Consider the following 18,151-nt stretch of genomic DNA (forward strand, 5'->3'; position numbering starts at 1 on the left):
AGACTAGCCTGGGCAACATACTAAGACCCTGTCTCCACAAATCATTAAAAAATTAGCCGAGTGTGGTGGCACACTCCTGTAGTCCCAGGTGCTTTGTGGGGTGAGGAGGAGGATCACTTGAGCCTGGGAGGTTGAGGCTGTGGTGAGCTGTGATGGTACCACTGCACTCCAGCCTGGGCAACAGAGCGAGACTCTGCCAAAAAAAAAAAAAAGACCCGCCCTCCCCACTGGATTACAGTAGAAGGTTTTTAAAGGTGCGAGGCAGAGGTTACAGGCAAAGTCATAAAGCAATACATGGAGGTTATATAGTGGTTTCACCTAAAAAGGCAGAACATCACGAAGCAAGGGGGACCTGCAGGTCATAGACAGAGCAAAGATTCTCTATCTGTGATTGGTTAAGGAAGGGAAGCTTTGTTACAAGTCTGCAGTCAGCAGAGAAAAAAATGTTAGCTCTGGTCTGTGGGCATGGCGTCCTCCAGGCCCCTCAGGAAGGATTTAGAAGAAAGTCCACAAATCCGAGTTCAGTCCTCAGTTCCCCTTACCTGAGATCTGTGCCAGTAGATCCGTTTGGTGGGGTCTGAGTTTCTGAAAAACAACTTGGGGATGTATGCGAAGATGCCGTCTTTAGTTTCTGTAGGAAGCCGAGCATCTCATGACTCTAGCTTCTGCGTTGGTGCTTTAAGCTCCTGCTACCTTTTTACTCACCGAGTTGCTCACTGACTTCTCAGGGCCAGCTAGGTGCCTGGAATTTTCTTTGAAGGAATTCAAGATCTTTCTTTATTTCCATGCTTCACAGGCCCTTGGGCCCTCACAAAGGGAGCCTTGCTTTGTCTCAGTGTCAGAGATGTTTCAGCAGAGCAACTTTTGAATAGGGGCAGGCTAAAATCAGGCTGAGACCTACTGGGCGGCATGCCCAGAATGTTAGGCATTCCTAGTCACAGGGTGAAAAAGGAGGTCTGGCAAGACACAGGTCATAAAGACCTTGCTGAGAAAACGGCACGTGTAAAGAAGCCAGAACCCACAAGACTAAGGTGCTGACACATGCGACCTCTGGTCGTCCTCAGGGCTCATTATATGCTAAGAATAACACATTAGTATACTAAAAGACATTCCCACCAGCACCACGACAGTTGGCAAATGCCATGGCAACGAGACAGTCACTATAAAGGGGTCCCCAGAGAAACTCCAACCACTGTGCGGGCACTGGGAGAACAGGCTGCAGCCACAGAAGCTCACGCCCTCTGCAGCAGGAGAAGCCTGGGCCCTCCCGTTCCAGGTGGAACCTAGGGTTCAATCCATGATGGGGAGACCAGCTGGCAGGGACTCTCACTTTGCTGAGGGTCCCTGTTTCTCTTTTTTCCATTTATCACCCTTCGAAGTGTCCACAAGCCTATTCTCTCATGGCCATGTGGCAAGACCCGGCTTTTATCTGAAATAAGGAGAAAGTCCTACAACAGCAGTGCCTGGAGGTGATCATCTATGGTCTAAAAGGGGAGAAGCCCTCAGCTCTGGGAGCTGCCCATCCCTTTCCTGGAAAACTCATGAATAATCCACCCCTTGTTTAGCATATAATTCAGAAATAACTATAAGGACCTAGCTACTCAGGAGGCTGAAGTGGGAGACTCTCTTGAACCTGGGAGGCAGGCGCTGCAGTGAGCCAAGATCATGCCACTGCACCCCAGCCTGGGCAAGACAGCAAGACCCTGTCTCGAAAAAAAAAAAAAATACACAGGTGGCTAGGCCAGACGCGGTGGCTCACGCCTGTCAGCCCAGCACTTTGGGAGGCCAAGGCAGGCAGATCACCTGAGGTCAGGAGTTTAAGACCAGCCTGGCCAACATGGAGAAACCCTGTATCTACTAAAAATACAAAAATTAGCTGGGTGTGGTGTCAGGCACCTGTAATCCCAGCTACTCAGGAGGCTGAGGCAGGAGAATCGCTCGAACTCGGGAGGCAGAGGCTGCAGTGAGCTGAGATCACACCACTGCACTCCAGCTCTGGTGACAGAGCAAGACTCCGTCTCAAAATAATAATAATAATAAGAAGAAGAAGAAATAAGAAATAACCATAAGTACACTCAGTTGAGCCCACACTGCTGCTCTGCCTACGGAGCAGCATTCTTTATTCCTTTACTTTCTTCATAAAGTTGCTTTCACTTTACCCTATGGACTTGCCCAGAACTCTTGTGCGAGATCCAAGAACCCTCTCTTGGGTTGGGGATCGGGACCACTTTCTGGTAATGGCAGATGACAGACTGTAGGACAGAATGTATTCTATGCCTCTCTCTGAGCCTCTGGCAGTTGCGGAAGATCCTTGTAGTTCCCTGTAGCTGCGGCACTGCGATTTCTGCCTCCATCTTCACATGGTGTTCTGCTCACACATGTGTCTCTGGGCCCAGTTTTCCTCTTTTTATAAAGAGGCCAGTCATGTTGAATTAGAGCCACCATCATGATCTCACCTTAATGAATTACAACTTCAATGACTTGCCAAATAAGGTCACATTCTGAGGTCCTAACATCAGAGGTGTTTGAACCAGAGTGACTCCATCTTGAATGAGAGCAGGGTCAAATGAGGCTGAGACCGACTGGGCTGCCTTCCCAGGAGCTTAGCCATTCTAAGTCACAGGATGGGATAGGAGGCCAGCACAAGATACAGGTCATAAAAACAGGTAGCAGTGAGAAAGCCAGGCAAATCCCACCAAAACCAAGATGGCCAGGAGAGTGACCTCTAGGTGTCCTCCCTGCCATACTCCCACCAGCGCCATGACAGTTTACAAATGCCATGACAACCGCCCTAACCCTGACCTAAAAAAGGGAGGAACCCTCAGTTCCCGGAGTTGCCTACCCCTTTCCCAGAAAAGTCAGGAATAATTCCACCGCTTGTTTAGCATATGATCAAGAAATAACCATACAAATGGGCAACCAGCAGCCCTCCTTTTATTTGTTAATAAACTTGCTTTCACTTTATTGACTCGCCTGAATTTTTTTTTTGTGCAAGATCGAAGAACACTCTCCTGGCGTCTGCATTGGACCCCTTTCTGGTAACATTAGGAGTTACAACTTTAACATATGCATTTGGGAGAGCGGGACGGGATTCAGCCTGTAACACAGCTTGCTCTGTGCAGCCTTGCCAAAGAACAAAGACGGTGTTGGGGACTCATAACAAAGCATGTTTCAGGAGCCCTTTCCATGGTAAAATAATTCCACACTGAAACCCAAAGCAACTGCATGGATAGCCTAATTTGGCAGGTTTTACACTTCGTGCGCAGTAGAATCACCCAGGGAGCTCATTAAACTGGTAGACCTAGGCCCCACCCCAAATCTACAGAATTTGAATCTCCTAGGATATGGCTAGTTTTAACAAGCCCCCAGGTGGTCGCCTTCAGCAGGACGATTAGAAGCATCAACTACTCACAGTTGTGGTGAGTTCACTGTTCTAAGCATCCATGGTCTGTCCCGATGGAGAAACGTTATTGACCTGGTGAATGCTTCGGAGCTTGGATATACCTGGGCTACGGTATCCGGCCCAACACACATGGGGCAGAATTACTTCTTACTTGGGCTAACTGTTGTTTTTTTTCTTTTTATTGAGACCGAGTCTCACTCTGTCGCCCAGGCTGACATGCAGTGGCACAATCTTGGCTCGCTGCAACCTTCTGCCTCCTGGGTTCAAGTGATTCTCCTGCTTCAGCCTCCTGAGTAGTTAGGACTACAGGTGCAGGCCACAATGCCTGGCTAATTTTTGTCTTTTTAGTGGAGACAGGGTTTCATCCTATTGGCCCAGCTGTTCTTCAATGCCTGACCTCAAGTGATCTGCCTGCCTCAGACTCCCAAAACGCTGGGATTACAGGTGTGAGCCACCACACCCAGCCACTAATTGGGTTTTAATTAGCAGCTGCTTTGTAAACCAAAACCAACATCAGATCAACATGAGTGCATCCAAAATAAGTAAAAAAGAGTTAAATGTATGAATTAAGCATTGCATGGGTTGCTGGGCATGGTGGGAGGCCAAGGTGGCAGGATCCCTTGAAACCAGCAGTCTGAGACCAGCCTAGGTAACACAGTGAGACTCTGTCTTTACAAAAAATTTAAAAATTATCCAGATGTGGTTCCACGCTTCGGTAGTCTCAGCTGCTCAGGAGGCTGAAGTAAAGGATCACTTGAGCTTAGGAGTTGGAGGCCGCAGTGAGCTGTAATCATCACACTGCACTCCAGCCTGGACAACAGAGCAAAAACCCTGACTCTAAAAATAAATAAGTGAATAAAGACTGACGCAGGCTTCAAACCTCCCTGTTTGCATGATGTGGTGTCATAACCTGCTTTTGGGCCCAGGCATGGTGGCTCATAGCTGTAATCGCAGCAATTTGGGAGGCTGACATGGGAGGATGGCTTGAGGCCAGAGTTTGAGGCCAGCCTGGGCAACGCATCAAGAACTTGTCTCTATAATAATAATAATAACTTGCTTCTGTTTGTTGTGTTGGAGTTGAAAAGATTGATCCCTAGCTGGGCACAATGGCACACGCCTATAATGTCAGCACTTTGGAAGGCCAAGGCAGGAGAATCGCTTGAGCCCAGGAATTCGAGACCAGCCTAGGTAACACAGTGAAACCCCATTTCTATAAAAAAAAAATTACAAAAATTAGCTGGGCATAGTGGCATTGCTGTCGTCTCAGCTACTCGGGAGGCTGAGGTAGGAGGTTCACTTGAGCCCAGGAGATGAACGCTGCAGTGAGCTGAGGTTGTGTCACGGCACTCTAGCCCAGGTGACAGAAGGAGACCCTGTCTCAAAAAATATAAAATAAAATAAAGTAAGAAAAGATTGGTCTCCGTGTGACCTACACCTTTCAGTGGGTGTGAGACGGGCAAGTTGTCTGAGTGTTATTTTCCCATGTTAACAATAACATGAGAATCATGGTCCCTGCTTTGAGGGAAGCTGAACTCACAAAAGCACAACCTTCCTTTAAAGCGCTAAAGGCTGTGTGAACAGTGGATTGCTTCACAATCTTTGGTCCTTTCCCCATGCATCTCGCATCCCTTCTCCCTCTGACAAAATCACTGAGATCACCGGCTCTGAGAAGAGAGACTAACTTTGAGTCTCTGTAAAGCACTGCAGGATGTACCCCAGGTCACTTCCAACTGCCAGCTCTTACTCAGACCTAATTCTCTCTTCCATAATCATGAGAAAAGGCAAGTGGACAATCGTCGATGTACAGACACAGCAATGGAAACACAGACCTGTTGAAGTTTTGCCCACATGGATAGCTTCCGGCCCTGCAAGTTGCATTTTGCCTTAGCATCTGCCAACGCCTCCTGCTCCAGCAACCCTGCGCACCTGCGACCAGCTTCCTCCCGGCCTCTGCGAGCCCTCTGCAGCGTCATGACAAAACCCACCTGGAGGCAGAGAGCAGGTAGGAACGCCCTCCTGCCCGTCACAGAATCAAGCTCGCTGCTTGAGGCTGGTGCCCAGGTCTTTTTCACTTTTCTGAACTTGACCCAAATTCCCTTGCATCTTTCTACTCTCTCGCTCGTTGCTGACTGAGTCTGACCTCTGAGGTTGGTGCCTGCTGCTCACCTAATCTTTTTGTAAAAATAGATCGGGTGCGGTGGCTCATGTTTGTAATTCTAGCACTTTGGGAAGCCAAGGCGGTGAGTCTCCTGAGCTTAGGAGTTTGAGAGCATCCTGGGCAACATGGCAAAACCCCATCTCTACCCAAAATACAAAAATTAGCCAGGCATGGTGGTGTGTGTCTGTGGTCCCAGCTACTTGGGAGGCTGAGGTTTGAGGATCACTTGAGCCCAGGTGGCAGAGGTTGCGGTGAGCCGTGATCACACCACTGCACTCCAGCCTGGGTGACAGAATGAGACCCTGTCTCAAAAAAAAAATTTTTATGAATTTAGGAGGCATAAGAAGTACAGTTTTGTTTTATGGATATATTGCGTAGTGAAGTCTCAGCCACTAAAAGCTCAGATGGATACACTGAAGTAACCATCACTCAAATAGCAAACATTTTACCCACTACGTAATTTCTCATCCCTTCCTCTTCTCCCACAACAAATTTGTTCATTTGTTTGGAGATGGGATCTCAGTGTGTCCCGGCTGTTCTCAAGCTCCTGGCTTAAGCTGTCATCCCACCTTAGCCTCTCAGTGTGCTGGGATTACAGGCATGAGCCACGGCACCCAGTCCTATTTTCCGTTCTCGGAGAAATCTCCATAGAGGCTGCACTCAGCTACACTCCCGCCGATAGTGTAGGAACATTCCCTTTGCTTCACATCCATGCCAACCAGCATCTCTGATTTAATAGTAGCCATTCTGAGTAGTGTAGGATGGTATCTTATTGTGGCTTTTTCATTTCTCTAATGATTAGTGATGTTGAGCATTTTTTTTACATGACTGTTAGACGTTTCTATGTCTACATTTCAAAAATGTTCACCTGGGCCAGGCGCGGTGGCTCACATCCATAATCCCAGCACTTGGGGAGGCCGAGGTGGGTGGATCATCTGAGGTCAGGAGTTCGAGACCAGTCTGACCGATATGGTGAAACCCTGTTTCTATTAAAAATACAAAAATTAGCCAGGTGTGGTGGCATGCACCTGTAGTCCCAGCTACTTGGGAGACTGAGACAGGAGAATTGCTTAAACCTGGGAGGCAGAGGTTGCAGTGAGCCAAGACTGCACTCCAACCTGGGTGACAGAGCAAGACTCTGTCTTAAAAAAAAAAAAAAGAAAAGAAAGAAAATAAAAAGAAAAATGTTCAGGTAGTCTTTTACAGACCTTCCCCATCTTTGTGAACCGTGCCTGCCCTCGGGCCTTCCGCATCTCTTAGTCTTGTTCAACACTTGGTGGACTTTTCATTTCCCCCGTGACACACGGCTTAGCACAAAATGAAAGGAACCATTTTTGTGGGCACCATTTCCCAGGTGCCTCATGTGGCTGGAATCCTGCAGTATTTGTATTTCTGTGCCTGGCTTCCTTCTCTCAGCACAAGGTTCTCACGGTTCAGTCGTGTGGTTGCATATCATAGGATTTCCTTTTATTTATTTATTTATTGTATTTTTAAATTGCATTTTAGGTTTTGGGGTACATGTGAACATGCAAGATTGTTGTACAGGTACACACGTGGCAGTGCGATTTGCTGCCTTCTTCCCCATCACCTATATTTGGCGTTTCTCCCCGTGCTATCTCTCCCCAACTCCTTACCCCCCCGTCCCTCCCCTATTTCCTCCCGATATTTATTTATTTTTGAGCTGGAGTTTCACTCTTTCACCCAGGCTGGAGTGCAGTGGCTCGATCTCGGCTCACTACAACCTCTGCCTCCCAAGTTCAAGCGATTCTCTTGCCTCAGCCTCCCAAGTAGCTGGTATTATAGGCGCCCGCCACCATGCCTGGCTAATTTTTTGAATTTTTAGTAGAGATGGGGTTTCACCATGTTGGCCATGCTGATCTCAAACTTCTTACCTCAGGTGATCCACCCACCTCAGCCTCCCAAAGTGCTAGGATTACGTGTGTGAGCCACTGTGCTCAGCCGATTTGCTTTTATTTTAAATGCTGAATAAGATTCCATTATATGTGTACATCATGTTTCCATTGTTATAATTAATAGCTGTTTGTCAGAATTTATGATTTTCAGATAGGTTGAACATTATTCTCATTTCTTTGGATTAGAGCAATTATTTACAACTTGGGGTGATTTTGCCCCCCAGGGGACGCCTGTCAGTGTCTGGAGACATTTTAATTGTCACAACTATGGAAGTGGGGGCTTCCACCTGGATCTGGTGGATAGAGCCCAGGGATGCTGGTCAAGAGAATAATAAGGGGCCATGGTGCCCAGGATGGCCCCACCATAGAGACTGTCCCAGCCCCAAATGTCCAGTGCTGAGGTCGTGAGACCTTGGATTACGAGACAGTGATTTCGCATGCAGGGAAATTAGTGCCACGTGCAAGGAGAGGAGCTCTCTGAAATTCCTCTGCGCTCACTTCTCTTGGCTAAGTATTGTATTTTAGATCTTCTTGTCCAGAGATAAAACTGTTTGTGTAATTTCCTTTATCACTTGCCAGATAACATAAATGTAGATAACAGTTGAATCAGAAAATGCCTTTTTAAAATTGTATTTTATTTTCGAGAAGCAATCTTGCTGTGTCGCTAAGTCTGGAGTGCAATGGTGTGACCTCGGCCTCCCGGGTTCAAGTGATTCTCCTGCCTCAGCCTCCCGAGTAGCTGGAATTACAGGAATGCCACCACGCTCAGCTAGCTTTTTTGTATTTTTAGTAGAAACAGGGTTTTGCCATGTTGGCCAGGCTGGTCTCCAACTCCTGGCCTCAAGTGATCTGCTCACCTATGCCTCCCAAAGTGCTGGGATTACAGGTGTGCGCCACTGCACCCAGGCAGAAAATGCCTTTTAAATGGAAAATACAAAATACTTACAACTTTAGTGCCTTTTTTTTTAGTGTTAGGGGAGACTTAAGTATTTGAATTCTTAACCTTACACAATTTACATATGTGTGTATATATGCATGTGTATACATATATACATATATTTTGCTTGATTTTAAAGAATTTCATGTGACTCAAATATTCAGAATATACTTTAGGGAACATATTTGAGTTTTAAAATATCTCATAATATTGATGTGTTTCTGGAGTAAATCTCATGAATGTGTTTCTGTTTGTAAAAATAAATGACCATGCTCCCTTAAAGGAATCACAGAATGACCAGGGGCGGTGGCTCACGCCTGTAATCCCAGCATTTTGGGAGGCTGAAGTGGGCAGCTCGCCTGAGGTCAGGAGTTCAAGACCAGCCTGGACAACATGGTGAAATCCCACCTCTACTAGAAATACAAAAATTAGCTGAGCTTGATGGCGTGCACCTGTAGTCCCAGCTTATCGGGAGACTGAGGCAGAAGTATCGCTTGAACCCGGGAGTTGGAGGCTCGCAGTGAGCTGAGATTGCACCACTGCACTCCAGCCTGGGCAACAGAGCAAGACCCTCAAAAAAAAAAAGGGAAATCACCGAATATCTGGGAAATGATTGAGTGACTACTGGGGGACCAGCCATTTTAGGAAAACGAAGAGGAGAAAGACTAAGCTCTGGGTTAAATTGATAATAAATTTCAATTCCACCCTTTTTGGAGACAGAGTCTCTGTTGCTCAGGCTGGAGTGCAATGGTGTGATCTCAGCTCACTGCAACCTCTGCCTCCTGGATTCAAGCAATTCTCCTGCCAACCTCCCAAGTAGCTGGAATTACAGGCGTGCACCACCACACCTGGCTAATTTTTGTAGTTTTAGCAGAGATGGTGTTTCACCATGTTGGCCAGACTGGTCTTGAACTCCTGACCTCAAGTGATCTGCCCACCTCGGCCTCCCAAAGTGCTGGGATTACAGGCATGAGCCACTGTTCCTGGCCTCAATTCCATCTTATTAAATCAAAGAGGGAGTATTCATTGTGGCTGTTAATTCCGTATTTCTGATCCCACCTGCCTTGTTTACTCCTGTCTTAGGGCCAGTGGCAGTGGCTCATGCCTGTGATCTTAACGTTTTTGGAAGCCGAGGTGGAAGGATTGCTTGAGCCCAAGAATTCAAATCCAACACAATGAGATTCCAACTCTATAAAAACTTTTTTTTTTTTTTAATTAGCCAGGTGTGGTGGCAAGTGCCTGTAGTCCTAGCTACTTGGGAGGCTGAGCCTGGGAGGTCGAGGCTGCAGTGAGCCATGATCGCACCACTGCACTCCAGCCTGGGCAACAGCGTGAGGCCTTATCTCTTTAAAAAAACAAAACAAAACAAAACAAAACAAAAAACAATTAAATTACATTTGGGATGCTTTTCAATTGGCTTTATGTCAGTATGTTGAAAGAATTTTCAGGTCTATGAACATCAGATGAGTTAGAGGAGAGATACTAAATTGTTCCAACGACATCTCTCCGAGATGAGAAATGGCACGAGTAATAGTAAGAGCTGCTGACACCCACTGAACCTCAACACCCAGCCGCCTGGAACTGGACAAGCTACTCGCATTCAGGTCTGGTTGTTCTGACAAGATCAGAAGTTCGTGCAATGAATATTGTTTCTCCCCTCACTGAAATCTTGATTGCTCAGTTAAAACACATGTGAGTGCACACACATGAAGCAGAATATTGGGGTGACTAAATGCTAAGGGGTGAATCAGCTCAAATATCTTTAAACGTTAAGAAAAACATTCAGCAGCATGGTCTACATATTTTGAAAAACAATCTTATCTTGCTTTCCCCTAATGTCAAACTGTTTATACAAAGTAATTTCCTCACTGAGGCAAGATTACTTTGGAGAGAACTGCTGCATTAGAAAGATTTTTGGAGTTTAGAAGCTGCTACTCCTGGAGAGAAGCTATGTTTGATGATGCTTTCCCCAAGAAACTAAGATGTTCTTAGTTATTCGGGTAACATTGTCAAGATGTGTTGAATGAGCTTAAGAAGGCTTTAGAGGACTCCAGCCTACTGCTTGTCTTCCCGGTTTTGTCCAAGAACATCTTGCAAATGCCACAATCCCAGCATTCGTAAAATTGTTGTAATGTTACCTAAACATGTGCAAACAAAAATAGGTGAAAACCGCTTAGATTTATAGAGCTTTTACAACGTTAAAAACCCCCAAACACAGCATTCTTTTCTCCTCACTGTGGCTTCAACAATGGATTTCTTGCTATTCTATTTTCCATGCAAATAGAGTTTCAGTTTCCCTCAGTGGAGACTCTTTCCTGGGGTAAAAATAAAAGCTTGAGACCAGCCTTATAAAACATGCTGGTTAGTGGTCTCTAGCATGACAGATGACAGACTGTCACAGAATTCACATCTTCTTACAAAATGTACAGCTCTAAAACTCACATTGGGTCCTTTCTTGGGAACATGAATTAGTGCATCTCTCACCCGCATAAAAATTTATGTATGGTTCTATTTGCCTTTTCATTGATCTCTTTTATTTATCTATTTATTTCTACTTTTTAGAGATGAGGTCTAGCTCTGTTGCCCAGGCTGGAGTGCAGTGGTGCAATCTCAGCTCACTGCAGCCTCGAACTCTTGGGCTCAAGTGATATCCTCCCACCTCCGCCTTTCTAGTAGCTGTGACTACAGGCGCACCATCATGCCAACTAAGCTTTCTATTTTTTGTAGAGGTGGGGTCTTGCCATGTTGCCTAGGCTGGTCTTGAACTGCTGGTCTCATGCCATTCTCCCTCTAGAAGTGTTGTGACTATAGGTTCGTGTCACCACGGCTGGCTAATTTCATCTTTTCAAACTCGTTTTTCTCCCAAGCCCATCAGTAAGGATGTAGCTCATTTGCAGCAGGTGTGAGTCTCTCAGAGGGAAAAGCTTGCAATTTGTCAACTCTCTTATTTTTCTTTCAGAAAAGAAGGTGATCCAGCTCCCATCACGGTTAATGAGAAATGTTGGGCCTGGCACGGTGGCTCATGCCTGTCATCCCAGCACTTTGGGAGGCCAAGGCGGGTGGATCGCCTGAGGTCAGGAGTTCAAGACCAGCCTGGCCAACATGGCGAAACCCCATCTCTACTAAAAATACAAAAATTAGTCGGGTAGGGCGGCGGGCACCTGTAATCCCAGCTACTCAGAGGCTGAGGCAGGAGAATCACTTGAACCTGGGAGGCGGAAGTTGCAGTGAACCGAGATGGTGCCACTGCACTCCAGCCTGGGCCATAGAGTGAGACACTTTTCAAAAAAAAAAGTGTTTGATCATTGATTGGCATGATCATTGCACAACACTGTTGTGCACTAAACACTAATTCACTGTTGCGAATGCACTAAATACCATCCAATTGCACAAAGTGGCTAAAATGGTAAATTGTAGGTTACCTGCCTCTTGCAACAATTAAAACAGAAAACTAAACTCAAAAAAAAAGGAAAAGGAAAAATGTCAGTAATCCTGACCCTGCATGGGAAGACAGAAGGCCAAGTTTATACTATTAAATTCTTATTCATTACCACCAAAAGAAATTGAGTTTATTAACCAAATAATTTTGTCCAGTCCTTTGCTTGATTCTATTTTCAGAAACGTTGATTTATTTATTTGATTGTAATTTTTTATTTATGTATGTTTTTGAGATGGACTCTCACTCTGTCTCCCAGGCTGGAGTGCAGTGGTGCAATCTCAGCTCACTGCAACTTTTGCCTCCCAGGCTCAAGCGATTCTTTTGCCTCAGCCTCCCAAGTAGCTGGGATTACAGGTGCCTGCCACCACACCGGTTAATTTTTGTATTTTTAGTGGAGATATGGTTCCACCATGTTGGCCAGGCTTGTCTTGAACTCCTGACCTCAGGCGATCCGCCCGCCTCAGCCTCCCAAAGTGCTGGGATCACAGGCGTGAGCCACCGCAGCTGCCCCTTTGAAAAAATGTTTTAACTGAAAAAAAACCTTTTGTTGATAAAGGTTCTTGCTCTGTCACCCAGGCTGGAATGCAGTACTGTTGTTATAGCTCACTGCAGCCTTGACCTCCCAAGCTCAAGTCATCCTCTCACTGAAGCCTCCCAAATAGCTGGGGCGACAGACATGTGCCACCATGCCTGGCTAATTTTCAAAAAACAATTTTTTTTTTTTTTGAGACAGAGTCTTGCCCTGTTGTCCAGGCTGGAGTGCAATGGCTTGATCTTGGCTCACTGCAACCTCCGCCTACCGGGTTTAAGCGATTCTCCTGCCTCAGCCTCCTGAGTAGCTGGGATTTCAGGCACGTGCCACCAAGCCTGGCTAATTTTTTTTTTTTTTTAATCTTTAGTAGAGATGGGGGTTTCACTATGTTGGCCAGGCTGGTCTTGAACTCCTGACCTCATGATCTGCTCGCCTTGGCCTCCGAAAGTGCTGGGATTATGGGTGTGAGCCACTGTGCCCAGCCATGCCTAGCTAATTTTTAAATTTGTTATAGAAACAAGGTCTTAACCACATTGCCCAGACTGGTCTTGCCCACTCCTGGACTCAAGTGATCCTCCCACCTCAACCTCCTCAAGTGTTGGGATTACAGGCGTGAGTCACCTTGCCTGGTCTTGGGGACCTTTCTTTTAATTTTCCCAAGCTCAGCAGTGGAAAGGAGGGGTGAGCATGAAAAAGCAGAGCCCATCTGGTCCTATAAACCTATGCCAAGTAGGGCAGACCCTCAAGCATCCCAGCCGATACCACACTCAGAGGAACAAACTCCTACCATGGGACCCCTAAGCCCTGCAGATACCCGACCACGTCCCTGAGAAAATAATACTGCCTCTTTTTCATGACTAATTTCAGCTAGTACAGAGATGGGAGCTGCTGTCTTTATAGACTGGGTGTAGGTCCTATTGTCAGATGTAGATGCAGATGCAGTTCTAGAAAAAACTTTGAGCACAAGCAACAGCTCCAGGTGAGGTCAGAGTTTGGAGGCGGACATCCTGTGGCAAGCTCATGCCTTATCTTGGGTACAGTGCGTTCCAGAGCTTTCCTGCAGCAGTAGCAGCAGCCTAGGATGTGATACTGAGACGTGGGTAGGTCCCTGGCCCAGCCTCTTCATTCAACAAAGAGAAAGGCAAGGTTCTGTTCTTGTAAGGAGCTGAAAAGAGAGAGAGAGAGAGAGAGAGAGAGAGAGAGAGAGAGAGAGAGAGAGAGACAGGCAGAGAAAAAGAAAGAAAAGAAAAGAAATGCAAGCTGCAAAATTGCTAAAGGCACAATAATTTAAAAAATTTTTATTTTGGTACAGACCAGGTCTCACCATGTTGCCTAGGTGGGTCTCCATCTCCTGGTCTCAAGCAGTCCCCAACCTGCGCCTCCCGCAGTGCTGGGATTACAGGCACGAGCCACCATGCCCAGCTGAAGACACATTTTTGAATGTTTTCAATGTGCAAAGAGTTGATTCTGTGTTCCGGAAGTGACAGAAGAAAATGGAAGGTTTGCAGATGCAAAATCAGAAACAGACATGCTGCTCGCTTACAGTAGTGTCGCCAGCAGCGTCAGCACCTAAAACATTTTTACATTTTATTTATTTATTTTGATTGACAAATAATAAGTGTACATATTCATGGAGTACCGGTTTTGATACACATAATGATAGTGATGAGATCAGGGTAGTTAGCACATCCATCATGTCTAACATGTATTCTTTCTCCCACCTCAGACCCCGAAGTAGCTGGGATTACGGGCACGTGCCACCAAGCTTGTCTAAGTTTTGTATTTTTAGTAGAGACGGGGTTTCGCCGTGTTGGCCAGGCTGGTCTGGAACTCCTGACCTCAAGTGATCCACCCACCTCGGTCTCCCAAAGTGCTGGGATTACAGGCATGAGCCATGGTGCCTGGCCCATATATGTGTGTGTATGTGTGTATCTTTTTTGAGACAGGGTCTCACTCTGTCACCCAGGCTGGAATGCTATGGTGCCATCATAGCTCACTGCAGCCTCAACTGCCCAGACTCAAGCAATCCTACCTCAGCCTCTCAAGTAGCTGAGACTACAGACACAAGCCACAAGCCACCATGACTGGCTAATTTTGTATTTTTTGTAAAGACGGGGTTTCATCATGTTCCCCAGGCTGCTGTCTAACTCCTGGCCTCAAGTAAGCCTCCCACCTTGGCCTCCCAAAGTGTTGGGATTATAGGTGTAAGCCATTTCATCTGGCCTGTAGTATATCCTTTTAAACTATAGTTATTCTGTAGTGCTACAGAACACTAGAACGTATTCCTTCTATCTAGCTGAAATTTTCTTAGAAAAGGTGGCATGAAAACGATATCACTGTAATCCCGAAGAACCAACAAGAAATGAGATTTCAGAGTCACAGAGGACCTCCGGAGGAAAAGCGTCAGGAGCAGAGTTTACTAACTGTTGCTGTCCTGTACCCACCTGGCTCTCTGCCATCATGGGGAGCCATTATATTCGCAGTAGGAATTGTGGGGGTTTTGTTTGTTTTTTTGTTTGTTTTGAGAAATGGTCTCACTCTGTTGCCCAGGCTGGAGTGCAGGGGCACAGTCTTGGCTCACTGCAACCTCTGCCTCCGAGGTTCAAGCGATTCTCCTGCCTCAGCCTCCCAAGTAGCTGGGACTACAGGCACCCACTACCACACCTGGCTAATTTTTGTATTTTTAGTAGAGACAGGGTTTCACCTGTTGGCCAGGATGGTCTCGAACTCCTGACCTCACATAATCCACCCACCTCGGCCTCCCAAATTGTTGGGATTACAGGTGTGAGCCACAGTGCCTGGCTGTAATGATGGTTTTATCAGATGGGGAAATGTGTTTCCTTTAAGAGGTAGGTGAAAAATATTAGGTTGGTGCAAAAGTAATTGCAGTTTCTACCATGACTGTCAACGGCAATTGAATGATCTAAAGTTCCCATCGTGGACATATCCATGTGCTCGCAGTACGAGAACTGAAACAAGAAGGCAGAACATCGCCTTGCTCCCACTCAGCTGGAAAGTGCGTCTGGGACAATTCAGATTGTTTTGCCAGTCAGGGGTAGTGGCTCATGCCTGTAATCCCAGCTACTTGGGGGTCCAAGACAAGAGGATGGCCAGGAGTTCAAGACCAGCCTGGGCAACATAGTAATACCCCTATCTTTGCAAAACATCTAAGAATTAGCCAGGCAGGGTTGGGTGCACTTGCAGTCCCAGCTACTCAAGAGGCTGAGGCAGGAGAATTGCGTGAACCCAGGAGGCGGAGGTCGCAGTGAGCCGAGATTGTGCCACTGCACTCCAGGCTGGGCAACAGAGTGAGATTCTGTCTCAAAAAAAAAAAAAAAACAAAAACCAAACTTGTCTCATGCTTGCCTTTTTACCCCAGGAAAGAGACTCCATTGAGGGAAGCAGATAATATTTGCATAGAAAATAGTATAGCAAGAAATCCATTTTTTTTTTTTTTTTGAGATGGAGTCTGGTTCCTATCACGCAGGCTGGAGTGCAGTGGCACAGTCTTGGCTCACTGCAACCTTCACCTCCCAGGTTCAAGCAATTCTCCTTCCTCAGCCTCCCGAGTAGCTTGGATTACAGGCATGCGCCACCACACCTGGCTGATTTTTGCATTTTTAGTAGAGACAGGGTTTTGCCATGTTGGCCAGGCTGGTCTCGAACTCCTGACCTCAGCTGATCCACCCGCCTCGGTCTCCCAAAGTGTTAGAATTACAGTCATGAGCCACCACACCTGAGTCTCGCTCTGTTGTCCAGGCTGGAGTGCAGTGGCAAGATCTCAGGTCACTTCGGCCTCTACCTCCTCGGTTCAAGCGATCCTCCTGCCTCAGCCTCCCAAGTGACTGGGACCACAGGCAAGCACCACCACACCCAGCTAATTTTTGTATTTTTAGTAGAGACAGGGTTTCGCCATGCTGGCCAGGCTGGTCTCGAACTCCTGACTTCAGGTGATCTGCCCACCTGGGCTTCCCAAAGTGCTGGGATTACAGGCATGAGGCACCACGCCTGGCCGAGATATCCATTGTTGAAATCACTCTACAGAAAGTAGTTTTTAATATAGAAACAAATAAATAAATGAATAAAAATAAAATGCCTCCTCTCATGTTACAGAAGGCTGGATGCCTCCACAGATTAGCTCTACCCAAATCTGCATGTCTGATTTCATTCAGTGGCCCTTTGGGGATCTTTTGGAAATCTGAAATTCTTTCCAGTTTCTCTGGACAGGCCCACAGACATGCTTCCCATTTCCCTGATAAAGCACGCCTGTGCAACGTTCAGCAGACTTCGGTTCCAGACAGCTGTAGACAGCAGGTTAAATTCCTGCCTAGACTTGGCTTTGTTCTGTATTTGTCAGGACCTTCGTATCGCTGATGGTCCCCACTACATGAGGGTCTCTTGCCGTTCGTGTGTAGCATCAGGCTTGTCTGTGAAACTCGCATCCTATTTCATCTCGCCTGGGATGAACTCATTCAGCAACATCCCAGACAAATGACAGTGAACGCTCCATTTGTACAGAGTGCTCCAGTTGATGATGTAAAAGCTTTCTTTTGTGACTGTTGGCACCAGAGAAATGCAAGCTGAGGACTTCCTGGCCTGTGTGTCATTTCCGTATCCGACGTTCAGTATCGTCTGGGTTACCTGTGTCTGTATGTCCCGGCATTCCTGCCTTCTGCAGCTATTTGCATCTCTCTTGTTCAAGTACCAGCTGGAATGTTTTCGGCACACTTTGGATACCTATGGTCTTTTCTGTCTTTATGCAGGACTATGACCTTATTGGTCAAGACTGTTCTGAATTCTAGTAATACCTCTTGTGCTTTGCAGGCAAATCATTCACTGACATTCCTTTTCTAATGCTCATGTACAGCTATAACTTTTGGAACTTTCATACGAAACAAAACACAAAACCCACGAACTGTCCCTTTTCCACCGCTATTATCTTCTTCCCAAAGATACTCTGCGCTCAGCTGAGTGTAGCAGTATTCTCGGCATGGAGACAACCTCAAAGATGCAATAGGACCTCAGGACTGCACAGATGTCCCACATGCCACAGTGGCAGTAAGTCCGTCTCCTGCTAGTGACTGTGTCAGTGCTTCCAGGAATGTGCTGTTACTTCTTCCAACAGGGTCAACATGGTTGTAATAATGTTACAATATTCACGTGTTTTCAAAACATTTAACTCACCATGCAGCTGTCTCAATAGCATCTGTTTGGAAAGATTTGTTCATTCTAAGACTTAAAAATGTCATGTGCTTTCTGGATGACTTCTGGACTCAAACATAATGTATTTCTCAATCTATTTCTTTCCAATATAAAACTATCTTCAGGGCCAGGCGTGGTGGCTCACGCCTGTAATCCCAGCACTTCGGGAGGCCAGGGTGGGTGGATCACATGAGGTCAGGAGTTTGAGACCAGCCAGGCCAACATGGTGAAACTCCGTCTCTAGTAAAAATACAAAAATTAGCTGGGCGTGGTGGCGCGCGCCTGTAGTCCCAGCTACTTGGGAGGCTGAGGCAGGAGAATCGCTTGAACCCAGGAGACAGAGATTGCAGTGAGCCGAGATCGTGCCAACACACTCCAGCCTGGGTCACAGAGGGAGACTCTGTCTCTAAATAAATAAATAAGTAAAATAAAACTATCTTCAAAACTCTGACTTTGTCAGGAAAAAGGCTAGTTCCCACCTGATGACACGTCTTGTTTTCAAACTGTTAGGATTCTGTGTCTTATATTGATTCTCCCAGATAAACTTTAACTTCACTTGGCCAAGTT

This window comes from Sapajus apella, unplaced genomic scaffold (assembly GCF_009761245.1).
Source record: "Sapajus apella isolate SASKATOON/1434 unplaced genomic scaffold, GSC_monkey_1.0 scaffold172, whole genome shotgun sequence".
In the NCBI taxonomy this organism is placed as follows: domain Eukaryota; kingdom Metazoa; phylum Chordata; class Mammalia; order Primates; family Cebidae; genus Sapajus; species Sapajus apella.